Below are 12,227 nucleotides of genomic sequence, written 5' to 3' on the forward strand. Positions count from 1 at the left end.
GTTTTTTAAGAAATGTGACGTGAAAAATGGTTTAAACAGTGGAAATACGAGAAAATTCACAAGTCTTATTCTGAAAGTGATATGAACCGAATTCCCACGTTAACCTGACTGTTTCGACGATATCTACAACTTTAGTGTTCGGCTCGGAAGTCCATTCTGTGAGGAAGGTTGTCAGATTTGCAAATTACTTGAGAATTCGCGGTGAAAAATAGTGCTGAATGAAGGGTTTCGTGCCTCGGAAAATCCATATCTCCTAATCCGCTAGTCGGATTCCCTTGAAAATTTAACTGGAGCTCCGTGCCATCATTACCAAGATTTCATATGTTCGGATCATCGGCTGATTATGCACCGAAAATGCTCAGCATTTTGAGAATCGTCATGTTGTTTCGGTAAAAAGTGTGATTTCGAGTATGTCGTGCCGAGTTCAAAAATTCATAACTTCTTCGATTTTTATCGTATGAAGCCCATTCTGGCGGCATTCTTTCGAAAATTTTGTTAGCTTCAATTCTTCGTCACACATGCTTGTTCAAATTCTGAGCCGAAGATGGAGTTTTATTGACTTCTTTGAGCGGCACGCGCAAAATTCTGTACAATCACGTCAGGTGAATCGACGATTCTCGTCATTCAAACGCGTGTAATTTCTTCGATGTTTATCCGATTGAGACGATTCTCGCGGCTATGATCTACAATTTTCGTCATCTTCGAGTGGACGTTGGTCTCGCTCCGAGGTTTCGCATCGATTCGTATTTCCTTGAAAACGAGCAAAAATAAGAGAATTAAGGGCGTTTTAGACATTTCGCTACCTTCACTATATAAGTCATTTTCTCACAAACACTTTCTCTCATTTCTTTCTCAATTTTCAAAGATCAAAACCACAAATTACATAAAACTTTCATCAATATTCATCAATTTCCTTCAAGAATCAAGATCGACATGGATTGAAGATCAAGATTTCAAGTTCGAATTCTCCCTCTTCTCCTTGCATCTCGCGCGCCTCTCCCTCCTCCTCCTTGGATTTCACTTTCGCGTTCGTGTCGCGTTCGTGTCGTGCTCACGTTCGTATCGTGTTCGTGTTCGTGCGTCGGTTAAAGATCTTCATCCGATAAGCCTTGAACCTTGAATTATTTGCTTGATTGTTGATATTAACATGATTTGAATGCTAGATCTAGTGGTTGATGATGCTTAATTGGTGTTGATGATGATTAAATGTTAGATTCATTGTTACTTTGTTTGCAATTGCATGTGGATACAAGTTTGGTGTACTATGTGTTTGATCTAATGCTTGCATGAATTTGTTGCTTGATAATCAATGATATTGACTTGAAATCTATGTGGATTGATGCCTAATTGTGGTTGTTTGATGCTCATAACGCTGTGCAAATTGAGTCTAACTCGTGCTTGATCATGTTTCTTGATGGATGCATGTTTGAATTGCTTGGGATGTTGACTGTACTGTTTTTTTTTACTTTGTGCTCAGCGTAACCGGTTACGCTCCTGGCCGTAACCGGTTACGAACCCGTGTTTGCCTTGTTACATTTTTTTTGTGCTCAGCGTAACCGGTTACGCTCCTGGCCGTAACCGGTTGCGAACCCGTGTTTTTGCCTTGTTTTGCTTCTGTTTGCAGCGTAACCGGTTACGCTCCAGGCCGTAACCGGTTACGGCTGTGTGGTTTGTCCCTAACTTCAAAAATTCGCATCTTTTGACTCGCAACTCCGTTTTGTGTGTTCTTTATGTCGTTGAAACACTTGTAAAGTATACTTTCTGTTAGATTGATTTTATCTTGCTGTTTTTATGTCTTTCATGAGTGTATTTCGGATCGCTTCCGGTATGTTTGTTGTGCGTGTTTACTCTTGTGTAATTGTCGTTCGTTTTTTATCTGTGTTTCGACATGTTTTCATATGCTCTTATGCGTGTCATTACCATTCTGTTTTGGATACTTGTTTCATATTTCCGCATCTTATATCGTTATCCATTTTCTATTTTAGCTTGTAGTACAATAACGCAATTCCGATTGCGATGTCTTGTTATCTCTAACGTGTGTGCTAATGTGTGAGGCTTTTGGACGGCGACCGATCGATGCTGATTCTATGAGTTTTCCGCTTCACTTGCGGGACACGATTCTATTCACCTGTGTCGTGCTCTCATCCTGGAGACACGATCCTTTTGCTTTATATCTGCTTGCTTGGTTTGTTTGTTCCTCTTGCAGGTGTATTGCGAATATGCTCGACGCGCGTGTCGATGTTTGTGTGCTTTCATGGCTAATCGGTGTGCTGACTATTTGCTTTTACTTTGCTAGCTCGCTCGCGGGATCCTAGTTTACTTGCTCTCTTCACTTTAGTTTACAGATCATCATCCGTTTGGTATTGATTCCGTTTCATTCTATTTTTATCGCACTTTATCGCTCTCTTGCATCATCCTATAACATGAGAAGTAGGACTTAGACATGCATCTGGCCAAGTCCTCGAAAGAGGCTCTGTTTTTGTTGGTGTGTTTATATTTGTGCTTTGCGGCAGGGAGTCACGGTGTAATAAGTCCTATATGGCACTCTGTTAAGTCCTCATGGAAGGCACGCGGGAAGGGTTAGTAATCAACCCCCGCCTAGTCTCATCGAGTCTGTTCATTATGCGCACGCTTCGCGTTGCTTGCTTCCGAACCTGCACAAGATCTTGTTATCGAGTATGTCAGGAAAAGGGTTCATGTAGCCGGACCCCCGCCTTTTCTTATAGCTCACGTCGCTCGACGTTGATGCTCGGTATACGCACGCACCGTTTTCCTTTACGATCTGTGACGGCTTGGTTGCTGAGAGGGATTCGCTCCTCTTGTCTATGGCCCGATCATTTTCGCGAGGTCTAATGCTTGGTTAACTTGGGTTGAGCTGCTCCCCTTGGCTATGGCGGGACCGCTTTTCTACCACTCGGTCAGTACCGTTGGTTTGTTTGCTTTACGAGCGGAGCTCGTTTGTGTGATATACTTGTTTGCATTCGTTTGCCCCCGTAGGTTGATAGTTTAGTTTAGACTGGTACCCTTTGTATGATAACATTAGGTAGCAAGCTTTCCTCCCTTAGCTTAGGTTTTCCTCATGCATTCTTTAAAACACAAACCACACTCTTTGATTTTCTTTTCTTAAGAGCTTGTTATTTCCGCTCCATTCCCAGCATAAGTCTCCAAAGGTCGAGCAGCGGAGTGTGAATGTAACTCGTTCACCTAAAAAATACAAAACAAACAGAAATTAGTTAGCCGAGCTACGGTACCTCTGATTTCGCAAAACGGATACGTAGGAAGCGGGGTAGGGCCCGCGTGAGTATAACTCTTTCTTTTCCCTACATTTTTCATGCATTTTAGTCCAGATTAGCGTAGATTTGTTTACACACCCATAGTTTTAGACACAGGCGTGGATACCATCGAGTACGATGGGCGCGAGGGGTGCTAACACCTTCCCCTCGCGTAACCGACTCCCTTACCCTTTTTCTCTGGTCGTGAGACCGTTGTTTTGTTTTGTGGTTTGCTGGCATTCCCTTCCTTTCAGGATAAATATGTTAGTGGCGACTCTATTAATTTTCGCGGTAGCGACAAAGAGCAAATGGTAACATCTCGTGCCAGTCTTTGTACGTCACTGTCATCTTTTGTACAATCTTCTTTATGTTTTTGTTAGCGGCTTCCACTGCCCTATTCATCTTTGGTCGATACGGGGAAGAATTATGGTGTTTGATCTTGAACTACATGTAGAGCTCAGTGATCATCTTGTTGTTCAAATTAGTACCATTATCTATGATAATCCTTTCGGGGATGCCATACCGACAAATGAGATTTTGCTTGATGAATCGAGCCACAACATTCTTGGTAACTGAAGTAAATGAGGCCGCTTCCACCCACTTCGTAAAGTAATCAATAGCCACAAGGATAAAACGATGCCCATTGGAGGCAGTAGGTTTGATTTCTCCGATCATACCAATGCCCCACATTGCAAAAGGCCAAGGAGCAGTCAAGATATTTAGTGGAATTGGAGGTACGTGCACTTTATCAGCGTAGATCTGACACTTATGGCAAGTCCTAGAATGATGGTGGCAGCCAGTCTCCATGGTGGACCAGTAATAGCCTGCTCTCAAGATCTTTTTAGCTATGGTATATCCACTGGAATGAGTTCCAAAAATACCGTCATGCATGTCTTCCATTATTTCTTCTGCTTCCTTCTTGTTCACATAACGAAGCAGAGTCGAGTCGTAATTACGCTTGTATAAGATTCCATTACTCAGGAAGAACTTGGCAGAGAACCTTCTTAGAAATTTCCTATCATTGATGGATGCCCCTTCAGGATATTCCTGAGCTTCGAGGTATCTTTTTTACTTCGTAGAACCAAGGTTTCTCGTCTACTTCCTCTGTAACAATCTCACAACAATGTGCCGGCTCATCCAATCTTTCAATAGTGATCATGGGCGCCTCATTGTCCCACCTGACTTTGAACATGGATGACATGGTAGCCAGCGTGTCTGCCAACTGGTTCCCTTCTCGCGGGATATGCTCAAAAGTAATCTCTTCAAAATAAGGGATCAAAGTCAACACATGCTCCTTGTAAAGGATGAGATTGGGATGTTTCGTGTCCCATTCTCCTTTGATCTGACTGATTACTAAGGCTGAGTCCCCTTACACTTCTAGAAATTTGATTCTCAAGTCGACCGCGGCTTTGAGACCCATGATGCACGCTTCATATTCGGCCATATTGTTGGCAGTCAAAACATAGTCTCACAGTTGTCGCTACCGCGAAAAATGGAATCAGAGTCGCCACTAATATATTTATCCCATCGAGGGAAAGGAATATCAGAAACCTAACTCGAAACAAGAACAAGGTCATACGACCAGAGAACAGGGCACGGGAGTCGGTTACGCAAGGGGAAGGTGTTAGAACCCCTCACGCCCATCGTACTCGATGGTATCCACCTACGTTTGTTTCTATCTAAAGGGTGTATCTATGTCTAAACCTAAATGCAAATGCATGCAAAAGAAATACGGGGAAAAGAAGGAATTATTTACAAGTGTGCTCGCTTAGGCCCCGCGACCCAATGCCTACGTATCCCTTACAAGGAATCAGAGCGACCGTAGTTCGGCTCCATAGTTTCCATTTGTTTTGTGTTTTTTAGTTGAACAGAGGTTAAGGTCACGATCCACGATGCTCGACCTTTGGAGACTTATACGCCTATTTTTGGAAAGGACTTAACTTGTTCTTAGGTGCCTAACAAGGCAAAAGAAAAGCAAGAGTTTGGTTTGTGTCTTTTATTGTAATTCCACGATGACGAAGACCCTCTACAGGGCTTCGCATCGCTTCCTTACTCTGTTTTAAGTCAAAGCCTTTATTAATCATTTTGAATGTTTTCTGGTTGAGTATTTTTTAAGGGAGATTTACTTTGCGACTTGGATCATACCAAAAAAGAGTTTTGTTATTGACTATTTTAGAGAATGCACATTGAGGTCTACACCACAATCGATTCTCTAAATAACGGATAAGAAATACATCGAAATCTACATTCCAATCATTTCTTTTCCGTTTAGTAGAAAAGAACGTACATCGGGGCCTACACCCCAATCATTTCTTTTCTACTATGTGAGAAAGAACGTACATCGGGGCCTACGCCCCAATCATTTCTTTCTCACTACACATCAGAAAAGTCACAGTATGATCTTTGTCAGGTTTTTTATTAAGTATTTTAGAGTTGAAAAAGAAAAGAAATGAACAAAGGAGACTAACCTATTCTCTAATCTAAGTGTCATTCTAAGTCTAATTCTAATGTTAACATGGTGACTAAATTCTAAAAGGAGCATTAAAATGATATCAAAATAATAAGCCAAAAATATGGCCAAAAGCTAAGTAACAAAATCACACAACAATTATACAAAAATAGCATGAAAATGATATAAAAAGCATAAGAGAAGCATTCAAGTACTAGTGCAAAAAATAACCTAAAAACTACTATTTTGATGGCATTTTTGTTAATAAGGGAAATCTAATTCAAGCCTAACTATGTTAAAAATTTATTACCTAAAACTAACAATTTTATTGTTTTCTATGTCATTTTTATTACCTAAAAATCAAACAAGAATTATGATTCTAACTATTGTTATTACCTCAAAATCTAATGAGAAAATCATGATTTTTATATGCTTCTTATTATCTAAAAGTCTAGTATAAAAACTAAGTAAGAAGACCTAAAATCTATCAATTAAGTGTGAGTTAGGGGGTGTGGAATCAGAATGGTGGTGCTGTCAGCCAGAGGGCGCAGGAAGCCCAATTAGGAGGCCCAATCAGATTTTTTGTTGTTCATTCTTCAGAATTACCAAAAACGGACATTATGGGCCACAGGGGGTATACACCAGCAATTCGTATGGCCCAGAAGGATTGATCCATCATGCATTCAGATTTTTTATCAATAATTTTATTAATTAAATAAAATAAAAATGGAAAATAGAAAGAGGAATTTAGGGTTTTATCGTGTGACCTTTGAGCTTCCATCGCGAATCCTCAGCTTCTTTCTTCCTCTTTCGCGAATGGAACGGCGGCCTCCACACTCACCTCTCCGGCGAACTTCCGTCTATCTTCACCGTGAACCAAAATCGGAACGGCCTCCTCCCTCCTCTTACTCTCTCTCCTGCTATCTTCTCTCTCTTCCGATCTCTTTCTCGATCTCATCGGTCGGAGTTCCTCCGACGTGCCTTCAACGACAAATCCATTTCTCTTCTTCTTTCTTCATTTCGAAATCGCGATGAGGTGGTGATAGTTGTTGTTGCTTGCAGTTGCGATGATGATATTGATGATTCGAACGTGATGATATTGATTCGGTAACCAGACGGCTACGCGGAGAAGATTGTTGATACGTGAGGATGATGATGAACGTGTGTGAGGATGATGATGAACGTGTGTGAGGATGAAGATGATGCGATACAGATTGTTGTCAATAACAAGAAACTCAAGTAAGCATATGCCTTAATCTTTTAATCTTGTTTTCTGATTCACACTTCTTCTTCTTCTACTACGGATTGATGTCGTTGTTGTGATGTTGTGGTAGATGATTGAAGCTGATGAACATGATGATGATGTTGCGCTGTTGTTGAGGAAGAAGAATGAAGATTGAAGGTGATTCGGTTGATTCCAGATGAAGATTTTCTCTTGTGTTTTTGATGGAGAATCGATGAAGAATGGTGATTTTCTGTTCTCTTCTCTCTTGTTGCAGAGAATTGAAGAGTCGAGAGAGATGAAGATTGATGGTGTCTTGAAGAGAAAGATCAAGAGATTCGGTTCTCAAGATTTTGATTGATGAATGGTGATTGAAGAAGATGGTAGAATTGCAAAGATGAATGAAGGTGATGGGGGAAGTGGTGAAGAGAGAAAATGAAAAGGATGGTATGTGTTTGATGAATGATGGATCGAGAGTCTGAAGAAACTGAATCATAGAGCAGTGCTTTTGTTATATAGAGTCTCTCAGGTCAGTGTTTACTCTGATTTTTCTCTTTTAATCCCTCCTTCTTTCTGTTATGAGCTGTTAGATCAAATTTTCTGTTGAGAATTCTGTTAGGAGTATGATGCTGAGCTGGATTTCAGTTAGGAGTTGGTTATAGTTAGTACTAGGTTGTTGATAGGTAGTTAGGAAATTCTGTTACTGTTAGTTTGAAATCTGATGGAGAGAAGTGAGGTTGATCAGTTAGTTAGTTCTGTTTTGGTAGTTATGAATTGGTTGAGGTTAGTTATTTTCTGTTAGGAACTTGTTATGCAGAACTGTTAGCTGAAAGTTTTGCCGGTTAGATTTCTTTGATTTTCTGTTAGTGAAACAGGTTGGCTGAAAGGCTGTAAGTTGATTGTTATGTATTGGTCAGAAAAAATGCTAGTTATAGGTTGGTTTGAGAGGTTTATGCAGGGCTGCTGTTTGGTATTGGTTGCACTTCCTTTTTGAACTGATGCACGGCCGAATTTCATTAGCAGAATTGGAGTTAAGGTTTTGGACTGATGTTATTTGACTTTTAATATATATGGCTGAGACTTGCAGTAGGTTGCTAGGGATTTTTCCATGTCGTGACTGAATTTTGTTGCGACTGAATTGATTACAGGTCGGTTTTCTTTGGTCTACTTGCTGGATTAGCCTTTCAATGAGACACATGAATATTGATGGCTTAGAATTTTGAGACAAAGATGGCGGCATTTGGAATGAAAAGAAGTGGGAAGGCATTGGGATACAGAAACAGGATCGGAGCAAGATTTGTGGAGGGGTAATTGAAGAAGTCATTGGATGGGATTCATGAAAGTCTTTTTTTGTACAATGCAGAGTTTGGAGAATTGGAGGAAATAGGCCTAGAAAGGTGGTGATTCAGAATTAAGGTTTCAGTCAACAGTTGACCAAAAGTCAAATGTAGCCTCTCTCTCCTTTTTTGTAATTTTCAATGCACTTCAAAATTCTGATTTTTTTTTTGTAATGGATTTTGATGAATATTGTAAGGATAATTTTTGTAATATGTGTATGGACTCTTGGTTTTTGTAATGGATATTTTTTGTGTAATTTTTGAACGAATAATTTTGGATTGGAATGGTTTTGGATTTTGTATTTTGAACATGGCTTTGAATAAGTCTTGAATAATTATTGAATGAATTTTGAGTGTTCTTGATACTTTGTAGTGAGATGTCTCTAGATGGTGAATGAATATTCAAACCATATCTTCAAATCATGCCTTGAACGACGTGTGCTTTTTGTACTTTTACGCACCTTGAACTAATTACAAATAATGGAATCATTTGGACCAATGTCTCGAATCCATCCACCAACTAATGAAGCCTTGATTTTAATCCATCAATCCATGTTAATTTGTATGACAAACCACAAACAATTTTGAAATTGATCATGCCTTAAACCAGATTAATTTTCTAATTATGCTCACACTTGTGCTTGAGATAAAGACCTTCAATGCTTAAGTCAAGAGACTCAATTGTACGACAATATCCCTTCTCCAAGTAAACACATTAAGAACCTCAATCTACTTATTCTCTCACCTTCAACGTCAAACCAACACTCGTAGTAGAAGAAATTTACCCGAATGAATCAAAATCTTGAACTATTGTATAACTATTGTGGCAAGAGACTTGATGAAGTGCGCGCAAGCTCAAAACCCTAATTAAAGAACCTCGATTCAAATGACCATGGAAATAAACCATAGGTCAAATAATAAATCATCTGACCAATCATACGTTAACCAATTGAACCACTAGACATTCTTAATCATAATGAGATCACCAAGTGCCTAGGGAAATAAACCCCAGGTCAAGACATCCCATGTGACTAGAATCCAACCAATTAAGTACCTTCCAGATGATCTGAACTAATCCCGGTCTTATTAAGTGTCAGATACTATCCTTGAGGAAATAATTTACCTTTCCCCAACCTAAGTGAAACCCCAGTCTGCTTCATGATCCCTGATCCCATGCTTTAGGGTGCTTTATTCAATGAATGAATGCAAAGTCATGTTAATGTCCTAATGGAAATATGCAGATGAAATGTGAAGTCTAAGCCAGTTAGGAATAAATAGGTGGGCAAATTTTGGGGTTCAACAACAGTGAACGGCGTGTGACCACCTTCGGGAGAGATAATCACAACACCAATACCATTGCCAAGTGCGTTCGAAGCTCCGTAAAAAACCATAGTCCATCGGGATCCTGGTTCAGGTCCTTCATCCGGACCATGCTCTTCATAATCATTAACAAGCATAATATCTTCATCTGGAAACTCAAAATTCATGGACTGATAGTTGTTTACCGCTTGATGAGCCAAATGATCAGCTAGTACACTTCCCTTGACTACCTTCTGTGTGGTATACTGGATGTCGTACTCTGTCAATATCATTTTCCATCTTTCTATTCGTCCCGAGAGAGCAGGCTTCTCAAATACATACATGATAGGATCCATTTTAGAAATCAATAAAGTAGTATGGTTCAACATATACTGTCTCATTCGGCGAGCAGCCCATGCCAAAGCGCAACAAGTTTTCTCGAGCAGTGATTATCTTGTTTCACAGTCGGTAAACTTTTTGCTAAGGTAGTATATTGCATGCTCTTTTCGACCAGACTCGTCATGTTGCCCCAGTACACACGCCATTGAATTCTCTAACACTGTTAGGTACATTATCAGAGGTCTTCCATCATCTGGTGGCATCACAATTGGAGGCTCTTGGAGGTACTCCTTGATTTTGTCAAAAGCTAACTGACACTCGTCGTTCCATCTTACCACTTGATCTTTCCTCATCAGTTTAAAGATTGGCACACAAGTGGTTGTCAGGTGAGAAATAAAACTTGCAATATAATTCAAACGTCCCAAGAAACCTCTGACTTCCTTCTCAGTACGTGGTACAGGCATCTCCTGAATAGCTTTAACCTTGGCCGGGTCAACTTCAATACCTTTACTACTAACGACGAACCCTAGGAGTTTACCGAATCTTGCCCCAAAAGTGCACTTGTTCGGATTCAATCTCAACTTATACTTCTTTAATCTGTCAAAGAGCTTTTGCAAATGGACGAGATGCTCCTCTTCTGTGTCAGATTTTGCAATCATATCATCCACATAGACTTCTATTTCTTGGTGAATCATATCATGGAATAAGGCCACCATTGCACGCTGATATGTTTCCCCTACATTCTTCAATCCAAAAGGCATAACTTTGTAACAAAAGGTCCCCCAAGGTGTTGTGAAGGTTGTCTTCTCCATGTCTACTGGTGCCATCTTGATCTGATTGTAACCAGAGAAACCGTCCACGAAGGAAAACATTTTGCATTGTGCAGTATTATCAACCAGTGTATAAGTATGAGGCAGAGGAAAATCATCTTTTGGGCTTGCTCGATTCATATCTCTATAGTCGACACACATCCTGACTTTCCCGTCTTTCTTAGGCACTGGCACAATGTTGGCGATCCATGGTGGATAACTCACTACCTTCAGAAACCCAGCATTAAACTGTTTCTCAACTTTGTCTTTAATCTTCTTGGCCATATCAGGTCTACTTCTTCGTATTTTCTGCTTGATCGGAGAACTATCTTCCTTGATTGGTAGGCGGTGCACCACAATATCAGTATCAAGACCGGGCATATCTTCGTAAGACCAAGCGAAAATCTCAACATAGTCGCGTAGCATCTGGATCAGTCTCTGTTTGACATTGTCTTCCAATCCAGCGCCTACCTTGACTTCTTTCCTTTCTTCGTCAGTACCAAGATTCACAACTTCAATTGGCTCTTCGTGCGACTGTATAGTCTTCTCTTCTTGCTCTAACAGTCTGGCAAGTTCTCTAGGCACTTCACAATCTTCCTCGCCTTCATCCTCAGCTTGGTAGATCGGATTATCAAATTGATATTTGGCAATAGCTGAGTCGTTATCAATGGGATCCAGAGTGGATGTGTATCTGCAATGTGTTATGTGGGTGTGTGTAAGAACACATAGCTATTTACTAATATAATAGGACAAAATCATAGAGCGCAAAATTTGAATGTGAAACGTCCAATGAGTTATTTGAATGAAAATATGATTATGAAATGACAAGCCCTAACAAATGGATCACTGTGCCCCGGGCAAGGCACAAGGCTTTAAAGTTTATTGTTTGAATTACATAACCAAAACTTGGAAAAGAAAAAACAATAAAAACAGGAAAAATTGCAATTACTCCTGGTTGAAGGAGATAGAGATAACATCTTCAGTCTTCCTGTTGTTCAGCCCATTGTCAGGTGTAGGAAAGATCCACTTGTCCAGATTGCAGTTGCTCTCACCAACTTCTAAAGCATTGACTCCCTTGCTGATGAAGTGAGACATTAATCCTCCAAGACGGGTGTGATGATTACTTTTCTGAGTTCCAATAGTACAGCCTAACCCAAGCTTGTCAAACTTATAGGGGACGTCAATGAGTTGGCCCCAAACAGTACAACCACCTTCTTCAACCATAGCCTTAGCATCCTTCAGAGAAGCCATTGTCGGAGGGATTCGGGTAACTTTTGGAACAGTAGAGGTGTGCTTGGCAGCAGAGACAACTTGAGGAACCAGTTCAAAAGTCTGGCAAGGAGTCTCAATGAATTCGCCGTTCACTTCGACATACTTGTACTCATTCACACAGCTAACCACATATTCTTCTTCCCCATGTACAGTGACGATCTTGCCATTTGCAGGGTACTTCAGCTTCTGATGCAAAGTAGATGTCATAGCGCATGCCCTATGTATCCA

This window comes from Vicia villosa, linkage group LG3 (genome assembly GCF_029867415.1).
Source record: "Vicia villosa cultivar HV-30 ecotype Madison, WI linkage group LG3, Vvil1.0, whole genome shotgun sequence".
NCBI classification, from domain to species: Eukaryota; Viridiplantae; Streptophyta; class Magnoliopsida; order Fabales; family Fabaceae; genus Vicia; species Vicia villosa.